General features: G+C 41.9%; 1 long non-coding RNA gene across 1 annotated transcript; it reads right to left on the reverse strand.

Moving 5' to 3' along the window:
• Nucleotides 1-6254: 6254 nt before the first annotated feature.
• On the reverse strand, nucleotides 6255-19779 carry LOC130188994 (uncharacterized). The gene is made up of 3 exons (XR_008830685.1): nucleotides 19702-19779; nucleotides 7716-7751; nucleotides 6255-7570 (listed from the first exon to the last, which is right to left on the reverse strand). It is a non-coding gene; the product is annotated as an uncharacterized LOC130188994 (long non-coding RNA).
• Nucleotides 19780-21658: the final 1879 nt, after the last annotated feature.

A 21658-nucleotide genomic window follows, 5' to 3' on the forward strand; every position in this document is an offset into this window, starting at 1 on the left:
AGATTGTAGACGACAACAAGAAGACCGAGCAGACCACCGCATCAGCCTTCTTATTCGTGGTTGCTTTTACAGTGAAATCTATTTGCGGATGATATGGGAAGACCTCATGAGAATAACTCCCAAGTCTTACACCACTAAATTCCCGCTGAGCTCGGGGATCTATTCCGTCTGCGCGGTTAATAACTACAACTGAGCAACAGTTTTTCCATAAGTCAAAACCGTTCAGCGAGTAATTCCTTTGCTGTTACACTGCGTAAACCATTTGGGACCCTCCGATAGATGACAGGCGACCAAGGGAATAAAGGAACTCCTCAGATCCCCTCTGTCTTCAGAATCTCCTGCCCCCCTGACAGAAGCTAAGCCGTGGCTGTACTCCCTTATTTTATCTTAAAAGACGAGAGACTCTTATCTGTTCACTCGTTTCTTTTGCAAGTGAATTGAGGCAACCTCTGTGAGGTGTTTGCTTGTCAGTTGATGCGCTCGCACAGACGCCAACGTGTTCGTTTCTCTTACCATCGGGAGGCAACTCTTCGCCAGAGGGGGGGGGGAGAGAGAGAGAGAGCGGGGAACACGTCAGTCGGTGCAGTATCGGTGCTCGGCTGTCGAACACGAGCGTTAATTGGCCCGATGATACTGTTGACTTCAGGTGAGGAACGCTCACACGTTAAATCAACGCGCTCTCACACTCCCAAAAACACATCTTTCTTTCTCAGTGTAATTAACAAATCCTTTTTTTTCTTTCTTCTTTTACAAAAAAAGAAGAGAACACACACAATTATCTGTTAATGAGTTACATCTTCAGCAAAGATGTACACAAAAAATCTATTTAATTTAGCTGAAGTCGGTTAACCCTACATAATCTGCATTGTTTCTCTCACTTCCTGGGCCGGACGTACTCTCCGTGTTGCCGGAAGAGACGGTTTATGGACAAGCGGCAAGTAAAGAGAAACCTCCAATCGAGCAGAGTGAGTCGGGCCCCGGGTGGACATCCATTGGCCGAGAGCTGTTGCTGAGAGAATGGATCCAGGGTCACATGTCAGTTAAGGTCATGCGCCTACATAAATTCAGAGAGCCACACACTCAGCACCTCTCTCTTTCTCTCTCTCTCTCTGCTTTTATGGGCTCAGTTAATTTGATCTTTTAATCAAAAGTGCCCCTGAGGACAGATCCAAGTTCAGATGTTCAGGATGATTTAAAAGGTCTTGGTTAGAATGCTAAGTGGGTGAAGCTGATCCTGGAACGGCACCCAGGGGACACTTTGATTGTTTGCACTCGTCCACTGTTACATTGGACAGTTGCTGTGTTTGGGATGAGGGTTGCATAGTGAGCTCACTCACTGTGCTGGACCCTCCGAAGCTACGTTTTGGATATTAGACGTTAGCAGAAAGGGATTTTTTTTATGAGAAGAAAATCCTGCAGATTTATATTCGTGACAATGAAAGCAACCACTAAAGTATTTAGTAACGCTTTATTTTATGGGCCTGGTATTCCCTCATAACATCCTCATCATTTCTCTCACCCAGTTTAGTTTCAGACTCTCCTCCTAAGAAGAACAACATATGCTCCTGTTAAAGGAAGAGAACCCCAAAGGGACTCCGTTGAGCAAAAAAGCGAAGTCTGATTAAATTATTGCAGCGGAAAAAGAGGAGTTTGGTGTGTACGGTTGGCTCAACAAAGCGGTGGACTTTAATGCGGTAGTCTGCTGTTTGTTTCCTGTTTCAGCGTCGGCCACAGGTGTGTGTGTGTGTGTGTGTGTGTGCCGTGTAAATCTCAAGCTGGCACAGCAACCATAATCATAAAACGTTTAGGAAAAGCCGAGCTTTGCATAAGCGCCAGCTGCCGGCCTGGACTACTCGCATTAAGTCCAGCCGGCTCCTTTATTATATTGTTTTTTGTTGTTTTGATAAAGTTGTTTTAATTAACGAGTTGTGATTCACTTTGTGTACATTTTATGATCACGAGCCTCCACTTCAAAACAATTCAGATAAAGAAGCATATGTCCATCTGTCTGTATCACTCCCCACACACTCTATAAGAGGGTTTTCAGTGTTTGACAAATACTAGCAAAATAACTGATAATAAACGCAGAAAGTATTGATAGCTCATTGGAAGGGGACATCCTTAGTGAAGGAATTACAAATTAATATAAATAAGGTGACATTTTTTGTAATTACAAAAGTTCTGATCATCTGCAATAGGCTTAAATATTGAGACGCACAAATTGCCTAATTCTCTTTTAAAATAATTCACTAAATAAATAGGCAGAAAAAATATACAAATATGAATAAGCAATAATTAAGATCAGTATTTAAGATGGAATAGTGGCATTCAAACATTAAATCCCACAGGCCAATCTAAGTTATTATTTCCATCTCTGTGGCTGTTGTAACCTAATCTCAACCGCTGTAACCATGGCAATCCTTCATACATCGCATCATATACTCGCATGTGAGCTTTACTGATTAAAATCATTGTAGGTGATAATTAAGCTTTTACCAACTGAACACTGTTAGTATTTTACTGATAATTTTTTTACTTGTTTAGTGATATAAACATAAAACAAGTACAAAAATGTCAGACATAAACATATATATACACCCATATACATACCCATACACACACATACACAGACATACATACACATACATACACACACATATATACACACACACACACACACCCTCCTCCAAAACACAAACAACAACAATAAAACAACAATTTTACTGATAATTAATCTTTCTAGGAACCTTCCTAGAGAATTCTTATGAAATGATTAGGAATATATGAATCCCTATAATAAAAGGTTATCAAATATTCTATCCCAGACTGGGTATTACTACACTAAAATAGAAACGTATTAATCATTCCATCCATAAAATGTTCTCCTATGCAGAGAATATATCTGATACTATATTACTTATTCAGCATATAATCCATGTATCATCAGAGCACCTCGCAGAGTGACACACACACAGTACACACAGTATCTCAAACATGTAACACACACCATGTAAAGAAACAAATGACTGTATCCATTGCACTATACATTAATGAGTATATTGTCTGACGTCCACAAATCACACACACACACACGTGATATATCCAGAATAAATACACAATATATCACTTTGTATAAACCACATTACAAAAGTTAATTTAGCATCGAAACACTCAAAACATTCCCTCGGATGCTTTGGTGGATTCATTCTTTTAATCACTTTGTTTTTCATTGCTGTCATGGACTTCTCTGTTCTATTTGTATTTCATTTCATTGTTTCATCTGACGGTTTATCTGATGTGACTTGAGCTGCTTTTAAATTGTGACTGCGTTCAGTTGTCATCCTATTCTTTTACATCCCTTTTCTCGCCGTGACACACTTTGTCACTTTTGTTTGCAACATAAACAAAGATTGATTTTGTGATTATTATGACATATTATATGTACAGGAATATATTCGAGGGCCGTATCTCTGCGAACTGGAACACAATCACAAGTTATAATGAATCCATCTGTGAAAACATTTGATCCAGAACGCATTTGACGGCCGCAAACAGTCAACAGATACGCGTGTGCACGAACACACAGTGGTGGATGCAAAGCAAGCACATACACAGGAAACACAGGCAGGCTGGGAAACTGTATGTTCCTTTCCATCCTCAGGCTCATTGTTAGCTGAACGAAAAGAAAACAGGTGGTACATGGAAATTAAAGGTTAAAACACCTCCCACTGATTATGAATGAAAAGAGCTGCTTATCAAAGGATGGATTCATGACACTGACATCAATGAGAGTGAGTCCCAACAAGTCAGCATTTGGTTTGATGCTGTATATAAGACAGTGGTTAACGCCAGCTGAGGAGTTTTAATATTTATGTTCAACAATGTAAAATACGTCATTAAAAACCCCTTTGCGTGAATGTTCAAGCTTTTTCATATTTAAAGAAAGGCGGTTGCTAACAAGTGGCAAAATGAGACAAAACGTCAACACCAGACCACCTACACAGGCTCGTTGCGTAACTCCCAGTCGTGAGACCGCGGACTAGTTTGTTATCGTCTGACCCTGGCTTTTTACGTTTGCTGATTTTGTTTACGCGCAAAAAAAAAAAAAAGTGATCATTTGAGAAAATTAACAAAAACCATGAAGTAATCCTTTTTGTTGAGGGAATCAGTGCGCTGTCACCCTGCAGTGTCTCAATTACACTTCCATGTAATACACTATGTCCACTATATGTAGTTACTTGCTTAGTACATAAATTTGGACCCGGTAGTTCCCAAACTAAAAAAAATCATGTGTGAAACTCACTCAACAGAGTTTTAGTTTTTTTAGTTTAGCTAGCTTAGCTAGCTTTAGAGCTTTTGCGTTAAATCATTACAGACTGCTTCATTAAACAACAAAAACAAAAATTGATTGATTCTTGCAGATATAATTATAATTACCTTTTTTTTAGTGAGGTCAAAGTGAGGTCTTCACTATAGAGCAACCCTCTTTAGCCCCGTGGTAGCCAAAATGAAATGGCGCTGGTAAAGTAGTGGGGCTCCACCGGCTCCACATGCCAACCCTTTGACCGCCTTAAGTGCACTGCACTGCACTGCACTGAGTGCAAAACACCTGATGCAAAACAAAAAGGGGCACTACGATGCGCATAGCATATCACAAATATTGGCATTGATTGATGAACATGTTGGCATCATGTTGGCAATTGTTGCATGCCAATTGGGCTGCATGAAAAAAAGATGGTAAAAAATGAGACCTTTTGACCTTTGACCTTTGACCTGAATCTGACTTGATCTCCCCCAATATAATAATAAATCATCCAATCATCCCACCAATCATCCCGAACTTTTCATTTTTTTTTTTGTTATATATTTACATAACATACAAATAAAATAAATAATACAATACAAAATACATAACCTTATCAAGATTTCCATGTACAATAATAACAAATACAGGATTGTAAGTTAAGAGCCTGTACTCAGACAACTAGAAGTGAGCTCTCCCTTCCAGCCAACAACACCTCCAAACAACGCTCTTAGCCAAAGGGCTCACATCAGGAAGCGGAGAACGCAGCAGAAGGTTCGCAAAGTGAATGAACAAATGAAACAATGAAACAGAAATGAATGACAACAAATGAAGACATATTTCATATGCGTATTTCACAGACCAGATACACACACATGCAGATTCCAGACATACACCCGATGATTCATACAATTTATTGTGAGAATGATAATTTTTTAGATAATGATAATTTAACAGATGGTTAGATGACAACACAAACACAACACATATGATGAGTGGACACACACACTCTCACACACTTCACAGCATACTGATTCTGACATACTGACACTGACATACAGGGCCATTGCTTAATAATGAACATGGAACACATTTTGAACCATATTATAATTGGCCAAACACAACATGAGCCTTGAAAATTAATTACTACAAATTGTTTTGTTGTTATCCTGTTATGTGTCTATTAAAAAAATCTCTGTTTTGCTGTTGTTTGTGCTCTGTATAATATGCCTGTTAAATGATGAGCAGCTGCTTTATTGATTTGTTTATTTATTGAATTTATTTATTGACTTTTGATATTTATTGATATTTGTTTGTATTTATTGTATTTGCCACAGTTGTACTGCCACAGTTACATTATGTTGATCTTCTGGGAGTTGACCGCCTACCGTTGGATGCTGCCATGAAGTTAAATCATTCTTACAAAGTCTTGGGTTTTATGTACGCCCAGGTTCAGGTATGTTTTTTAAAATTTTGAGTACAAATCAGCCATTTAACATTGAAATATAACATGAGCTGTGTGAGTTTAAACAAAGTCAAATGACTGATTAAAAAGGAGGCGCATTATTAGTAAAATGTATTGCTCTACCTCGTCATTGCACCATAATTCATCTGGAATGATAGCATCTGCACATAGACAATGAAACGCACACAAACACGTGTACAACTATCTTGCTCGCACCCTCTGTTGCAGTCGCTCCATAATGTGAATTGACATTATATCCAACGAGGTGAACTGAAACATTGTGCATAAATAGACTCTGCACATAAATGTACGACAAAGTGTGTTTGACTCTCTTAGGGGACTCATTACTTATTTCTGAATGTGTGCCACTGGCAGAGGAAATCTCCATAAACATGCATTACACACTCTGTAGCCTGTACACATGTGCAGTGTTGCAGCTGCCCCACAGAACATGATTCTTCCTGATGTATACACACAGGACACATCCCTCGCATCTCATAGCCGCTCTGCTGTGGTGGGGTACCCACACACAATCAGTTCACACATTACCCGATATGGATTTCTCTTGAAAAGGTCAGGATTTTCCGGGGAACAGGGAAGTGAAATGAGAGGAGCAGTTTGCCATTCTGAATGTCTCTCAGGATTCTTCCTCAAACATGTGAATCGGGTGCGACCCCTTGGCAGGTTGAGTGACTAACTAATCGTGTTGTGACCGTGGGGAGGAACACTCAACAAACAACTCTACGTGGCAGATGTCACACGCAACCAGACAGTATTTCCATTCATGGCAGGATCATTTAAAATGCTGTGTGGTCCCACGTTTCATTTCAAAATAAATGGTTGTGGGCGGTAATTTCTTGATACTGTAATTTCTAGGGAAATATGATAAAGTAGTGAGACGAAGCTCTTTTATTTTAGTTGAATTGGTTGACTTTCAGATAAAGCAAATTATTGCTGAGGTTGCCATTTATAATAAAATGCAGTTTCATCCCGAGGGTTTGGGCTTCGTGCATCAGCTTGATGCAAACTTCCATTTTCATCTTAAAGCAAACTGAATATGTGATAAATACACTTTAGTTCAACAGTGTGTTTTTCCATGTGCATAACGCGATGTCTCATATAATGACCTCTTTTTATTTTAAATTGCACTTTGTTGAAACCAAGAATTACCAAATCCCATAAGGCTTCAATGAGGAACGCTAACAATGCTAAAAAGACACTTTTACAATAGCTGGAGGACAAATGTGAAAGATGACTTTGCATGTATGTAAAGATTTACGTATACCCAAGCTAAAATAGGAAATTAAAATACACACACACACACACTCACCAATGCAGTATATATATATACATATATGTGATGCTTATCCATAAATTAAACACGTTCTATTTCGCTCAAACACCAAATTAAATTAGCATCTCTGGTGCTCTAAATAAACTCCTGTCCTCAGCGCTAATGAAAGAATATCGTCGAAACACTGAGCACTGATTACTTTAGTGTGTGTGTGTGTGTGTGTGTGTGTGTGTGTGTGTGTGTGTGTGTGTGTGTGTGAGTGTCATGCATATCTCCACACTCAGTCCCATCACCACAGAAGTTACTGAGTTCTGTGTTTGTTTCATCTGCAACTCTTACCCTCCTCCTCCACGAGGTTCTCTGAATGAGGGGAAACACACACATGATCATGAGGATGAGGATGAGGATGAGGATGATGAAGAATGGGGATGAAAATGAATGACAGTTACATCTATGGGACACAGACAGACACACACTGGATGGACAGTGTTTTTCTTACCCTTCGTGGCTGAAAAAAAAGAGAAAGAATAAGAAATTATTTTAAAAAATCAAACGATCTTCATCAGATGCTTTTTATTAAAACATGAGTTTTTTAGTGGTTATTTTAATTCTGGAGCTCGTGGGCTCAGATTAGATGTCGTTAAGGCACTTACCAGCAGAGGCTGCTGCAGTCTCATCGCCCTTGGCTGCTGCAATTAAAAAAAAGATATGTAAAATAATTGTGCACCTCCTAATTATTTCATATTTGGATAGTCACGGCTTCCAAAGCCGACGCTCGGTAAACTGTTTGAAGAGTTGCATCATGTATCTGAATCCTCAGGAGACAGGAACTTATAATAATGTATAAACATAACTGACGGCACTTATTCTTCGCTCTGTTCATCAACAATAAATATGCATCATGTTTAGAAATAAGCACCTTTACAAACAGACACTTTAAAATAAACGGGTTGATTTCCGTAACATAAAGACAGGCTGAAAAGTCGCCGCACAGGGAAACGACATGCCGGCGACCGTCATGCACCTCTTCTGGATTTCTGTGAGAGACGATTGTATTTCAGTGGAGGAACAGCGCATGCTTCAAATAAGAAGTGGTTTACAGCAACAGTGAGGCGGAGATAAATATAAGTACGTTTTTCAGAGATCATGAGGAATAATTGGGCTTAAAAAATACAGAAACGGGCGGCCTCCAGACAAAAATGCTTTTGATAGGATAAGTACATCAAAGTTCCAGGATCCCAGATCTGGGTTACTTTCGAAGCTCAAGGGCGTCTAATGAGATGGCAGATGAGGCAGCGGCTTCTGTCTGCCAGACAAACTAAAGCACACAGCTGCAGAGTCATAATTCATCTCTGGCAGCGTTCGTATCACACGAGCGTCTATTTCAATCATTCCACAGGTCGGTGCCCTCGTTAGGGCCCGTCGTTTAAACGTTTAAAAAAAGGTTTCCGTGCTTCGGTCGTCGTCCGCGTTCCGTCGAGGCAGCGAGAGCGTGCACATGAAACGGGCCGAGCCACGGATATGGGCGAGGAGGACACCGCTCTTGGCGTCGATCGACCCAACTGTCCCGGGAGCCTATTTAACATTGGGTTTAAGATATCAGGTCAGGCCTTGGCATCCTGCCTGTGTTGCAGGCTGGCACACTGCATCTGGCATACTGGTGGGTGGGGGGGGGGTGACACCTCTATTTTGGATAAGGTTTGTTTTCCACGCAGCGGCCTTTTAATGCCGCTCTCAGAATCTCGATCCAAGAAGGGACTCATGACACATCCGACGGTAAAAACTTTCTTTAGGTCCCGGCCGAGGCATCGATTCCCCCACGACTGTCAATCAGAAAGTCGGTCACTGAATTTCAGGTCGTCATTACATGAAGTGTCGACAAGCAGAATTTATTATATCTGACTGGCATCACACAGCAGAATATAACTGGAGGAGTTACACCGAGAGACAATAACATAACTGAATGTCATAAACTGGTATATGAAACACGTTTGGATGTAAAAGTCACAATTGTCATCGTGTGAATACCCAGTCAGTGCCTCATTTATTGTGAGTGAAGCGGCTGCACATCAATATAAGATCTCAAATGAGACCGAGAGGAAGTTATTGATACTCAGAAACTCTCATTTGACCGTTTTCCACTTTATGGTGTACGTGGAACACGTGAAGCCATTTAAAGACGTCGTTCCGGCTGACGCAAAATCCTGCAGGATAAAAAAAAATCTGTGCAGGCTCTCACAAACAATACATGAATATAACAAAATATTAAGGATCACATGAGAAAAACACCGTAAAGAGATTAGACTGGCTTTCTTTCTAAAGTGGATGCTAAGAAAATTATTGACGGATTCTTATTCTACCTGATAACCTTTTTCTTTACATCTTAACTTAAAAAATATGATACGAAAAACTGAAAAGGCTCTAACAAACAAGATAAAAGATCTTCGTGCCACGGGGAACTGAAAATAGGTAAAATATGAAGATCCTCAGCGATCACATGTTCCTTCATTACTTCCAGCAACATTTTGAGTGCAGAAGATTGAGTTTCCCCCAAATATTGTTCAGACTGTGTGCTACCTCCTCTGTGGAGGGATTTTGTAGATGTTATCAGGATCATCCTTTCATATCTAATTTAAAAGCTCTTCGCTGCTCAGTTTTTCCTATTTGTTCTTTCGTTTAAATACAGTGCGAGGTTCTCGATGTCCCAACTGAAAGATTGTATGCAGATGATCAGAGGAAGAAAATGCATAAAGTATCACGCAGCATAGAAATTACCACTGAGAAAATATTTAAAGCCATTCAAGGCACGTTTTACGACGGCTCCAAGTGGCAATGAAAGGTAAGTGAGTGTGAAAAACTGAATTTGAATATGAAGAATCCAGAATGTGATGTTAAAGCACATGTTTTAAAAAAAAGGATGGCAAAGGGATAAAAGAGGTTAAAGTAAATCAACGTTGAGTCCATCTTTCCCAGAACGGACCGCATGTTCTCTACGGCGTCAGAGAACATTTGTATTTTAAAATGTTTCACTCGGAACCACAAAAAAAGATCAGAGGATCATCAAAGTCAGTCGGATTCATCCTCTGGGGAACATGAATGTGTATACACAGTTCCACGATAAACTATAGTTGTCAAGATATTGAAGTGATGGACCAACCCATCCATAAAGCCACGTCACTATAGCGTTGCTATAAATAACCAGACAGGATGGGAGGCTATGGGCCGAGTCAATCGAGGGCTGGAAGTCGAGTTTCATCAGCTCCATGTACTCATAGGGCAAATCTACAGCATCTCAATCAGTGGAGTGGTCACATTGTTCTCTAATGGAGCTCCACTCTGTGATTTAGGTTGATAAGATGGGGGAACTTAAAAAAAAAAAAAAAAATCTAATTTTCAATCCCTGTAATTATCCAAAAGTGACCTGCTTCTCCTTCAGCCCGCTTGATTTGGTCCTCTCTCTCTCTCTCTCTTCGTGGGAAAAGCCGTTAAGCCACAGCCAGGACGACGGCGGCCCTTAAACCCCCCCGGCGCCGAGGGGGATGCACAGCTGATGAACACGCTGTCTGCGTGGATCCATCTCCGCTCTCATTAGCGTCCACGCTTCATCGGCGGCCCTCCCCGCCGCAGATCATTTCACTCTGCAGCCGTCCGTCTCCCTCTCTCTTCCAGGTATCTGTTAAATGGGTAATGTCTCTCTTCGTGTTCCTTCTTCCTCCTCACTTATTACAAATCCCTACTCTCAGCATTTTTCCAGCCCAACGTTTCTTTTGCCCTACTTTCATCGGATTCCGCTTTTCTTCTGAGGAGGAAGAAGGAGAAAAAATGTGTTACGCAAGATGGTGAGCCCCGAGAGGTGGAAACTAAAACACGGAGAGAGGAGAAGAATGAGCGAGGCCAACAGAGGTCAGAGGTGATGTGAAGCCTCACGCTAAGAGCTCGAGGGAGATGAGACATTTATATTAACCAGATGTCATGTGAGATGCGTGTTGAAAAGGTGATGTTGTTGTCAGTTCTGCCTTTAAATACACAACTGATGCTCTCTGCGTTCATTTACACAGTTTTTATCTCCAAAAGCTTATCGCTAATATCATTTGAAATTCGAAGGCTTTAATGCTTTAAAATATGACTCTGGATCATAAATAATAACAACATTTGGATTAGTAAAGTATGCATGTGTTGGTTTTCAAAGAGCAGAGCACTAAAACTGCCCCTGTTGGGGAATTGTTTCTAACCACAGATACTAAAAGATGTATGCTTTCTTAAAACGTGTGATTTAAGCACCCACTAAATGGCATGGAATGCTATGTAGATATTTAAATATAACTATATATATATATTATATATATATATATATATTGCTTGCACTGGATTCCACGGTTCGACATGTTTTATTCAAAATGGTGTGCTCCAGTCTGATTGCTGCATTTTCTTTAACACACAATAAAAAAAATGTTACCAATTTGGAGGCAGTTATTGTGATTCATTTGAAGTCTTTATGTCACTATGTTCACCAGATAGTCTTGAACTGCATCTCTCTGAGCAGGTGGAGTATGATAAGTTGTTATAGCTTTTTGGCTGCAAACAGCTGCTGCAGCTTAGAGCCACAACAGTGAGAGTAAACCCAAACAGTGAGGTTGGGGGCGAGAAAAACAATGAGATGCAACGCGTTCTCATCCCGACTCGCCGCATGCTGACCCGTCACTGTCTCATGCGCTGGCTGATGTCTAACTGGCTACATGCAGTTTAACGCTGGGAATTAAAAACAGAAACACTCGCTCGGGTGGTTAAACACGTCCCAAACATCAATCACGTAACACGAACACTGGTCTCCTGGGTGAAAGTCATGTGATGCCTGAGATATGACGGGCTAAGATGAGCTCGAAGGTAACGGAAAAACAAGTGGATACACACTAATGAAAACATGGTTTTGAATATGATGTTCCACTTTTGCTCATACATCCACGAAACACAGCGCAGTCAACATTTAACTCGAAGAAATAGCGAAATACGTGGAAGTTAGATAAGAAACACCTCCCCATCTCTGTCTCGTTGGACTCTCTGTCGACGAGGCTCGAGTCAAGTTATGTCTTCTCTTTTTCTCATCAGCCATCATGGCTCATGCAATGAGACTTCATTCCATGGCGTTATCTACATATTTTACACTTTGCAGTTAAATTCCTATTTATTAATGAATATATTTGCCAGAGATTATTACAATGTGAACCAACAATGCATGATGCTCCTTGAGGATTATTTGATCACATGCTGGAAAAAAAGAAAAACTCAGCGACTCTTTCAACTGAAAAACAAAGAGTGGATTTACATTTCTGTGCTTGTACTCTCTACAGTCTCTCTCTCTCTCTCTCTCTCTCCTCCCGCTTTGCTTTTGAAGGGTAACCTCTGTGGAATGCGCTTCGTTAATCTCTCTTGACATTTCCCTGTCTTCCTTTGCTGCGTTCGTCTCCTGCTTGTTCAGTCGGTTGAGAGCCAAAGGAGTCAGGCCGAGCCCGACATTGCAATCTGGAGATCTTCCTCTCTCAAAAAAGAAGCACCATTCCTCACGCGCATTTATTTGTTTGAAAGTGTGTTTTGATGCCGAGCAGCTGTTTCTTTAACTTCCTTTCTTTATAATGCTGCTGCTGAGGAACGCACCACTTAAGTGGTTTTCTTTCGACTGGAGCTCGATGTTGGAGAGTGCTGCTGCATGCATTAAGCTACTTAAGCGTGTCTACAACCGTGAGCTATGGCAGCAGCTAACGTGCCAACGACAGAGTGGGGGCGGGCCCCGGCTGAGCTCAACCCCGATTGGTGGTAACTCATTCCCGCGACTCACGCTGTGTTAAAGGCAGCTTGATGCCCGTTTACACAGCACCCCGGTTGCACCCGTGGACTGCGTGAATGTGCCACTCTACGGGTGCATCTCCGAGCTCGTGTTACCGCCACGTGGTGTGAGTGCGGCGCTTTGCATCCAGGGCCGCCACGTAGCGGGGGTTGCGGGTTTTTTTTACGGAGTCCGACATGCTCTGGAGACAAAATGTGCCGAGCCAAAGAAGCAGAGGATGTTTCATCCGTGTAAATATTTCCTTGAGATTATTATTATTATTATTATTGATCGTGTCACGCTAAAACAATCTCACGTACGCACCGGTCTGCATTCTCATTCTATCAAAGTGTGTTTCTCCGGAAAGACTCGGTGTTGCATCAGTATTCAGCTGCTCCCTTTCTTCTTCAAGTTAAAGTAAACTGAAAAAGAAAAAAAGGCCGGAGAGAGATTATTCTTAAAGTAGCACTCTCAAAGTAGCGGCCCATAAAAATGCCTGTAAAATGTCTTCGATTTCTCTGCGGCCAGCTCGTTGGTAAAAATAACCGCATTGGAGACGTCAAGTTTATCTCGACTTGGCTGTAAAGACAGAACATTTTAAAAGAGAGCCCGCTATCGAGTTGCATTGTGGGAACTGGAGGGTCTGCATGTTTTTAACTGGGGACTGCATTGGATTTCATCTTTCTTTAATCCCTCGTAATAGTCCCATGAACTTTATGGAAGTGCAATACTAAATCGTTGGAGGACCCTTTTAGCACAGCTCTCTTGGTGCAACGATGTTATCCTCAAGCTGGTTGTGTTTTCGGATTTTAATTGTGGAATTTTGATTCAAAATTAATAATGAAAACTGCCCCCACACACTCCGATTGAACTCAGCAGCTCTGCTTCGGTGGGATGTTTTTAGTCACTAATTCTCCAATCCATTACAATTTCCGTGCTTATCTGGCAGCACTATTCAACAGGGAATCCCCCAATGCCTTAAAAGCACCTTAATCCCACCTTAAAAGCAACTCATTTTATTATAATGCCCCATGATGACACGCCGCCGCTACTGTACTTAAACCACGCTGAGATGTGTTTTTTGCAATTGCATAATGTTCCAATATACATCATCGAAATGGGGACTATTGACAGTAAAGCCTGAAGAGACAATTAATATTCCAAGAATCTATTCATAAAGCGGTGTGTGGATGGGTATAAACGGTCTTATTGCCAATTGGCATGGCGTCCATGCTGGGGGCAGAGCGTGACTGATGGAGTTTCACCGTTTTTACGAGGAGGATGAACGGTGGTGCTGTCGGCAGAATAAGGGTGAACTTAAGCCTCCGCCCTCTCGACCACTCAATCATGTTCCAAGTTGGCAACCTTGATGATCTGATTCATTATCATGAGCGGAGTGGCACCTTTCCCCAGCAAGACATTGAGTGTGAGTTTTAACAAGTTATTGCCCGTATAAATATTTATATCCCTTTAAATTGAGATTCCTAAAATAAATATGTGGGTAGTAGGAGCATAACAATTTCTAGATATATTTATGTCTATTCCTGCAGAGCTTCCCTCCTCTACACATGTTCCCTGAGCTGCCAGGTGTAAAACACACTGACCAGGAGTCATGAGAACGTTTTGGCATATTTGGTTAAACTGCTTTTTGTTTTTGGCTGAAATATATATTAATATTGTCAAGGATTTTTTCTTCTTCTTGTGAACCTCTTTTTACAACTTGTTTAAGTTTAGTTTTAACGCTCTCGTCTAGTGTATCTATCAGATCCTGAGTGGATTATATCGTTTTTTGCTGAAAAAAAGATCCCAACATGAACATTACTTTGGTCTATAATGCAAAGTAACACGTTCATTACGGATCATAAAGGATTGATTGGGTTCAGGTGATACAATGGTAGTAATCTGAGTATTTGTAGATCAAACGACACATTAATTAATCCACAATCTGACTGTTTCAGCCGTTACACCGAACTGATAAATGAAGTGGCTATGGAAACTCCAAATGTCTTGTTTTTAACGTTGATCTCAGGAACATGCGGTGAGCTCTACAGAGACCTCTCCACAAAGAGAAAGGTCACACTAATGTTTTTCCAACGGAGATGATAAACCTTGAACGGTGTCGACATCCCTGTGTTATTCCGTCTATGGCGCTGTAACGCCGGTGCCTGCTGTGGCGGAGGAGTAAGGGATCAGACACGCGGGACTGTGGAGAGAATGTTTAGCGGGGCCGGCTGTTTATAACATGGGTTATAGTGATGAGCATAAATGATGACCAGCTATGTCTCTCTCCCTCCCCTCCTCTTCCTCCTCCCTGTCACGCGTGAGGAGGAAGATGTACGAGAGGAGAAAGAAAAGCTTCCGGTGGTAATAGAATTGGAAGAGAGATAAAAGTGGTACGGAACTGCAGATTAGATTTCACGGCGATCCTGTAAACTTTCCCGACGATTTTAATGAATTGTTACTCCGTGAATAAAGCAGTTTCAACACGAGAAAATAAATTGCCGAACGCAGCTCTCATTTGGGGATGAGGAATCTGTGGCGTTCGGTAAACAACGGCGGCTCTTAAACGTCGCATTAAGCTGTCAACCACTTCAGCGTTCCATTCATTTCCTTTTGTCTTCCAACACAGAGCGCGCTCCAAATAGGCCGAGGCCTCTCTCCAATCGCAGAGGACGCTTTTAGATGAAGGCCCACGTTCTCGGGCTTCTTGTTCGGAGAGACTTTGTTGATGATTTATCACGACTCCGTCCACGCGGTCGTCGTAAGGCATCGTAGCGCGGTCGCTTGCATCTGTCATCATTCCATCAAGTGGCGGGGGGGGGGGGGGGGGGCGGTCTGTGGGAGCTCGACGAGAGCCTCGGTATGAGGTAATGCTAGACTGGATCAGTGGTGGCGGGGGTGGGGTGGCCGGACGTTGATCTCCTTCTAGCGTGCAGCCAGTAGGGTGGAGGTTTAACCTTCCACTGAACAACTGCTGCTCTCTCCAAAAACAACAAGATGGACACGTAGATGCTCAGCGGGCTCGATTTCACAAGCATATTTCAGACGGCTCTATGATGTTCCAAAAGACTCAAGCTAATGGTCAGACTACAGTTGGAAGTCTAAATTGATCCGCTATAAACTATATTGGGACGAGTGCTGCATGGATAAAATCCTGAGATGAGTCAGCGTTTTTTTGCACTCGAAGAAATGGTTCCTATAAAAAAACGTCTGGCCCCACAAGCCATCGATGACTTCAACTGGAGGTCAAATGATTTAAGATATTCATATTGATACTGTAGTGTTGCACAATAGCATCAATAGCCGATTTAAATCCGTGGTGATATAAGCTCTATTAATACATATATAATTATTAGCAGGATAATGTTAACATCATTTTGAATTATGGAGGGTTTGCAAATGAAGAAATTGCTTCAATGTAATGAAACATACAATCCATTGGTGGAAAACTGTATCCTGGATGAAACTAATTGCACGTGACTCTTAAGACACGTCTGGACCGCTGGGACGTTGGGATCTTACCCAAGAGAAATGTGTTAAATCCCTCGAACAGAGAAGAAGTCTGTTGGTACATGTGCTTCTAGCATGAGGCCCAACGAGCGGCTCCTTTCACACACAGGCTAAATCAGACTTCAGGGAGCTGGTAAAGTCGGTTTAATATCCAGTTCAACCGATTCAGACATTTGCATTCTCATGTTCTGCTCCTTCTCGTGATATCTAGGTAATTTGGCTTTGGCTTTGGAAACATGACTCTTGGTTCCGAGTTAGCCTTGAGGTAGGGCGGCTGACTCCTCAGGCGTTAATCTCAGAGCAGAAATAGGACTTATGCTGTGTTCACGCCAAACGCGGCGCAGACATTTCCCGGGAGTAGATTGCATGCAAAGTCAACGCAAAGATGCAAACGGAAGCAAGTCGAAATCTTCTCCATCCACAAGACTCAGCGTTGAGATTCTTCTCCTGTCAGCACAGGTGACCTGCCGTTGTTGAATCAGAAACTATGGAGGGAAGGAATAGTGAGGCCATCGCAAAAACTCTATCTTTGTGAGTCCAGCCCCGGTCCGTTTGGGTAGAGATGTGGGTCCCTGGCAGTGTTGCTTGGAATTAATAATTGGATTGTTATTTCTGCACACGCTCAGCAAAGGAATCACCACCCTGGCATCTTGAAACTATCACCATCAACACTGGTGCGCAACGCTAATTACAAACAGTTTCCAAAGAACCCACTGGTTCAACACATTAAGTCAGAGCTTCTTGTGAGAAAGGCTGTTTTTGTCTTTTTTTAATGGGTCAATGAAGGGCTAACAAAGTGGAAACACACCTCCGATCCCAGAGGAGTCGTTCCCTTCGATGAGCCGCGATGCCGCAGCTTTAACGCTTCAGAACTATTCTCGTGGCTGTTTATTGGGATGCGTGCTCCTCCTGATCCACTGGGTTTCTTGAGTATACCGGGGGGGGGGGGGGGGGCACAAGAGGCGTGACCAGCTGATCGACAGGGGCAGAGGGGAGTGAGACAGTTCAAGAAGGCCAGTGATTCGGGATGGATGGAAACACAAGAACAAGAGGAGCCCGAGTGAAGCTATGTGATGTGGGAATATGATACGTGTGATGTCAGGACACATTCCTGGGGACACATTCAGAAGATATGACGAGGGTGGAAATACTGAGAGTGAAAAGGGAAAGATTCCAGCTCCGTCCAAATCCTTCACGTCTGTATTTCATCACACGTCTACATTGACGCCTGTCTCCGACGAGAGCTTTTCGAGGGGCCGAGGAAATATACATAATTTTTTTCTGATTTTTATCCGGTGCAGTTTTCAAATTGTTCCATAAGCAAACTAGAATGGGCACTCGGTAGAGCACATACCTTCGCATATCACAAGATTGGGCATTGAATTATGAACATTTGGCATGAGTTGAATGCCAATTGGATACAAATTGACCGTGCTATGGTAAAAATAAGATTTTGACCTTTGCATGACCTTTACATTGACCTTTGACCCGATCGATCCCAAAATCTAATGAAATGGTCCCCGGATAATAACCAATCATCCCACCAAATTTCATGCGATTCGGTTAAAAACTTTTTTTGTTATGCGAATAACACGCATACAAATAAATAAATAAATACACGGCGATCAAAACATAACCTTCCGCATTTTCAATGCGAAGGTAAAAAAGGATCACTGTCAGCCCATGACGGAGAAAGTGACGGCTGGACTGAAATCCAGAAGAAGAAGGGAAAAAAAGGGAGTTGTGACTCTCCCCACACAATAACAACCATATGGGGAACTTCCTGCCGATCGGCGGCGGAGGGGGAGGGGGGGGGATGCCAGGGGAGGAGACGGAGTAACAGGATGAGGGAGTCAGGTAGATTAGGTGTAGGAGGGGCAGAGATACGATGCAAGCAGAGGTCCCTCTAACAAATCATCGCCCTCATCTCTGCTGGGGTTTTTTTTTGGGGGGGGGGGGGGTAGCTGCTCCTCTCCTGCCTTCATTTACCCCCCCCCCCCCTCTCCTCATGCATGCATTCGTTCCTCCGGTTTCAAGTCTGAAGCGCTGATTTACGGTGCTTTGAGGTCACCGTTGACAAAGGCAGCGGGGCATCTATCAGACTGACACCAACATTACGACATGCGCTACAGCCTCGATGGGTAAATGTTACAGGTCACGTTGGTGTATCAATATGGTTAGGTCATGCCATGCTGGAATCTAACACGTGTAGTTTATGGGGAACTGACAGGACTTACTTTCTTGGCTATTTTTATTCGAAAAATAGCCAAAATAGAATTACAAAAACAATAGAACTATATGTAAAAATCTGCAATATGGTTCAGTAGCCGTTGGGTTCATTTTTCAGCATTGGGTTTATGTATAGTAAAAGTGTACACATTATAAACATATTATTATGATTATTAGCATTAATAATAATATTAAAATTAATAATATTATTTTATTTTCTGCATTGTGCCCTACATAACCACCTTTAAAATGTGGATATATCTGGTTATATCTACTGTATTTTGTTTTGTTTGTGTTTGTTATGCATTATTTTCTCTCATTTTGTTTATCAGAATCAGAAACATTTATTTGCTACGTGTGTTAGACACACAAACAACTTGACTTGGCGGCCGGTGTGTATGAGACACATTGTACATTAGTTTATATTCCTGTTTTTGACATTTTGTTACTTCCCATTTGAGCTAATACAAAAACATGATAAAAAACATGAACACAAAGAATAACTATTTTTTTTCTGCATAAAAAGACTTGAACCTTGGACTTGGACTGTCAACAGTGTTCCTGCTGTCCTCGGCTCAATGAATGGAGGACTGACACACAACACCACTGTACGCTCCTATAAATGAGCCACCGGCTCCTCTCAAAGCTGCTTTTCTTTCCATTACTTTTTGATGACGAGCGTTTAATCAAATAAAACAAAAACTCAGCACATTGTATCTTGACTTTCTAATTATAAGAATATTTGACATTCACATGCTGCTTCCATCACTATAGCATGTATGTCCTTATTTGTTAGAAAATTGACAAAAAGAAAACTTGTTTCCCCCCCTGAAAAGAGATGTTTATATATATAGTCCGAACATTGTCAGTAAAGGAGCAAAGCTGATGAAGACCGTCCGTCACCACTGATGAAGGTAAGACTCACACCACAGAGGAGCGCCCAAGTTTAACAGCTTCCATTCACATGCCAACTGCACATTAAGTACAAATCAAGCATCTTATGATCATGTTAGTGTCGTTTTATTATGAGTGGACTATAAACTAACTCAGGTATAATCCTACAGGTTGGACCAGCTTACCTGGTGGCTCAGGCATGTTGACAGTGATTCCTCAAAGCGTCTTTCTCCTTTCTTGTCTGTGGATCTGCCTGTTTCTCCCTCCCGCATCTCTTTTTATCACCTCAACACCCCCACACCCGCCCTCAAACACACACACACCGCTGTCGGTGACTTCATCTCCCCCACCCACCCGACCCGACAAGTGGAACAAGAAGGGAGGAGAGTGACAGAAAGGCTGTCACTTGAAACCTTGGCAGGAGCTGCAGAGCTTTGAGGAGCAGGAAGAAGACACCATTAGGGGTAAAAGCGCTTTCGGAGCAATAAAGAAAAGTCCGGCCCTCGAGGAAACCTGCCAGCTGATTAACTCGTTAGGTCCTGGAGCCGGAACCAGCTGACGGATGGAGGGATGCAGCAGTGGCTGAAAGTGCTCAGATATGTTGTGAGTTTAACTCTGACTTGTGTTCAATGTCTCTTTTTCGTGCACTTCCAAACTTCTCAAACGAAGATGAAGTGTTGAGGTGGAGTCCGAGTTTCTATATCTGGCTTTTTCTTTTTGCGGAAGGGAGGGAGAGCAGATGAGGGTCTGTTATTTATCTTCATCTTGGAGGACTGAGAGATCAGACGGATGCACCGTTGTGTGGATGCAGATGACAGATGTCTTATCTTCTGGGAAGCTGAAGATGTTTTATGGATAGTTAAGCGATGGAACATAATCTCTCCAAGGAGCAAACCATTCCTTCACTAGCCAAAAGTCTCCTTCCTTTATCCTGCATTGGACCTGATGTTAGACATATATATAAAGTGTACCTGTAATATAATGCCTGTGCAACCCAACCTGTTGTACTAATGGATTCTACATGACATTATCAGTGGTGATAACTGTTCACTTAGCAGCTCTTTTTTTTTAAATACAGAGCAGATTGACAATTAATTCCTTATTTGCAATGTTGATAAAAGAAATATTTATATGTCTTAAATTATAACGCTAGAAATCTGTGTTGACTAGAGAATATATATAGCCACCTGTCGAAAACCCAGAGGAGGCTCTTGTTTTTAACATTAAAAAATAGAAAATAAGGTCCCAACCCCAATAACTTTACAATTGTCCACAATCTGAAGAGAACATGGAATCAAATCCACAGCAAAGCTGCAGCCTCGCGTTTCTCTCGCCTCTGACAATCCCATTTGTTCTGAGGAGCCGCAGAGCTGTCAACAGCCTGCAGTTTATGGGGCAGAAAGCCCTCTGCAGTGAAGCACAAGGTCAAAGACAGTGAGGGGAGGTCACTGACCTTGTGAATTGGAAAAAACGGGGGGGAAAAAGTCAGTATATTTATTATTGTACATATTGGTCCGTGGCCTTTATCTGCCTTCTTTTCCAAAAACGGTTGATATCCACATCAGTGTAAAAGGATTGATTTAAGCAGCTTTTCACTTTCCTTTCATTCGCCTGCTTCCTCGCTGCCCGACTCGCCCCGGCTGCCGTAACCTTGGCTGTAACAATAAACATTCTCTGAGACTTTAATTTGGTCAGAAAGAGAGGGAGAGATTGAAGAGCGGCTATTTGAGGCGAGTGCAACTCGAGATTCAGATGTTCAAGGAGAACAAAATACCCTCGAGGAAGATTATGGAGGGCTGTTTGAACATAACAGGTTCTTGAGTCTGTTCCACGTACTGTGTATTCTGGCTTTACATTACACATTTAAGATAAATGAAGTCTATTATAAGTGTTCACAGCTCATCGGTTGTGATTTATACTCTGACTTTCAATCGGTTGAAATCATTGTGGATCTAAAGTGGATATGAGAGACTATGTTATGGGGAGTGGTGTGGAGGACCCAAACGCAGCAGGAGTTTCTCAAAAAACAAGGTTTATTTCCAGGACAGGAACACGAACAAACACCACACAGGAACAACAAAAAACAATCCGACACCGAACAAACAGAAAGAACAGATTAAATACACAGGGAAACGAGACACA

This window comes from Pseudoliparis swirei, chromosome 23 (assembly GCF_029220125.1).
Source record: "Pseudoliparis swirei isolate HS2019 ecotype Mariana Trench chromosome 23, NWPU_hadal_v1, whole genome shotgun sequence".
Taxonomy (NCBI): Eukaryota; Metazoa; Chordata; class Actinopteri; order Perciformes; family Liparidae; genus Pseudoliparis; species Pseudoliparis swirei.